We start from the raw sequence: 2,500 nt of genomic DNA, 5'->3' as shown, positions 1-2,500 counted from the left end.
TATATATATATATATATATATATATATATATATATATGACAGTTATTAAACAGTCCACCAAAGTCTTGAAACTTTGTTTTTCAGTTTCTTCAAAATTGACTTATCCTGACATCTCTGGTTTTCCCTTTGTGGTCTTCATATATTTACATATATATGTATATACATTTATATACGAGGTGTGTTCAAAAAGTATCCAACCTTAATTTTTCGTGCTTAAACAAATGAAGCTGGGGAGGCGTGGTTTGGTGCACGTATGAAAGTGATCCTAATCCGTATGCATGAATATTTTCCTGCCTGCAGAAGCTGTCAGTCGCCGACAGACCGCCGATGAGTGAGGAAGTGTAAGTGAGCGCCGTCGGATTTTCGTTTTTGACAAAATGACGGAAAAACTTGAACAACGCTACTGCATCAAAAGTTTGTGTAAAGCTTGGCGATTCCCAAGTGTAAACGATCCGCAAGATTCAACAGGCCTTCGGGAACGAAGCAATGGGCACCACACAGATAAAAGAGTGGTACAACCGCTTCAAAGATGGTCGCACATCAGTGGAAAGTGAAGCACGTTCTGGTAGGCCCTCAACATCCCGAAATGAGATCGTCATTGACCAAGTGAGGACCCTGCTGATGCAGGATCGTCGAATCACGATCAGAGAACTTGCAGACGAGGCGGGCATCAGCATTGGATCCGTTCATTCCATTGTGACTGAGGATTTGGGCTTAAGGAGAATCTCAGCGAAGTTCGTGCCAAAGCTGCTGACGATCGAGCAGAAGCATCTCCGTTCGGAGATCGCACAGGACATGCTGGAGACTGTGAACAGCGATCCCAACTTCTTCAACACAGTGATCACTGGCGATGAGACCACAGTGATCCGTCATTTTGTCAAAAACGAAAATCCGACGGCGCTCACTTACACTTCCTCACTCATCAGCGGTCTGTCGGCGACTGACAGCTTCTGCAGACGGGAAAATATTCACGCATACGGATATTTTCATATTCACGCATACGGATATTTTCATATTCACGCATACGGATTCGGATTCACGCACAAGTGCACCAAACCACGCCTCCCTGGCTTCATTTGTTTACGCACGAAAAATTAAGGTTGGATACTTTTTGAACACACCTCGTATGTATATATATATATATATATATATATATATATATATATATATATATATATATATATATATATATATATATATATATATATATATATATTGAATATGGCTCACTTGGCTGTGACTGGATGTGTTTGAGGATAGAGGAGTAGCAGCGGAAAACCAAATCCTATCCTGGTTCCTCTTGATGACTTCATCTTTGCTTTTTGCTTCTGATTACTCCAATTATAGGAACAGGACTGTACCTATTTGGTATTCCATTTCATTTGAATTAAATTTATTTTAATCCCATTCTGAATTATATTGAATAATAATAAAACGTTCTGGGTCAGGTTCAGGTGTCCGATCAAAGTGGGGCGTCTTGCTACCCGGTCATCACTACCAGCATTTATACAGTGGCAGTTTTAATTATGTCGCTTATTAATTATGTAACACACCAGTACACAAACACCACACAAAATACACCACACGAAACTACACAAACACCACACAAAACAAGACCTGGTGAGGATCTGCAATCTCTGATTGCTCTTTTTGTTGTTTGTTTGTTGTCTTTATTTAATTTTTATGGTTTCAAATCAACACAATAAAAAAACATTTTGCAGGAAACAGCTGCTCGTGGTCACTTCTTCACGTGTGCTTTTGCAATTGCACGTGACCATGACATGTTGTCGTTTTGGAAATGCAATGAATTCTTGCCAATTGGAATATGATTCCAAATGGAATTTATACATTCGAGACACCATTAGAATTGGCAGACATTCGAATTTCCAAGCATTACCTTTTATCCCACACCTCAACTCAAATCCAACTCAACGTCAACTCTGTCCATAATTATAACTATAACTTTAACCATTAAACCTGGACACCAACCTTATTTCAAATCTCAACGAAATGCTCACTCTAACCAAAACTCACATGCACATCCCAACCCATTTGCTATCCCAAACTCAAACGCCCATCCTACCCCATTCCCAAATCCTAACCCTAACTTTGCACATAACTACAAGGCCAAATAATAAAAAAAAGGATTAGTTTCCAGTATTTCTCACTGATCCATTTTTTTGACCTTCCCAGTTTCGGTAATAACCTCCACCACCGAAGGTGAAGGAGGTTATGTTTTCACCCCTTTCTGTCTGTCTCTCTCTGTCTGTCTGTCTGTCTTTGTTTGTGTACAGGATATCTCAGAAAGTTGTGGACGGATCCGGATGAAATTTTTTGTGGACAGGTTCGGTGTGTGACAATGATAAACTGATGAGATTTTGATGAAAATTCGGATCCGGATTCGACTACTGGAATTTTTGAAGTGATTCTTCACCATTGAGAGATAGGACTAAACCAATATATAACACGATATCTGAAAATGTTGCGGACGGATTCGGAC

The 2,500-nt window shown here is 39.7% G+C and overlaps 1 long non-coding RNA gene across 1 annotated transcript in view; it reads left to right on the top strand.

Annotated features, from left to right (window-relative positions):
- Nucleotides 1–2,500, top strand: part of LOC147017946 (uncharacterized) — a 59,258-nt gene that overhangs the window by 41,162 nt on the left and 15,596 nt on the right. The window lies entirely within an intron of this gene.

This window comes from Eptatretus burgeri, chromosome 10, assembly GCF_056783735.1.
Source record: "Eptatretus burgeri isolate ZD-2024b chromosome 10, Ebu_testis_v1, whole genome shotgun sequence".
In the NCBI taxonomy this organism is placed as follows: Eukaryota; Metazoa; Chordata; class Myxini; order Myxiniformes; family Myxinidae; genus Eptatretus; species Eptatretus burgeri.
Note: the sequence above shows the minus strand (reverse complement) of the source record. Positions and strands in the feature narration are given on the sequence as shown.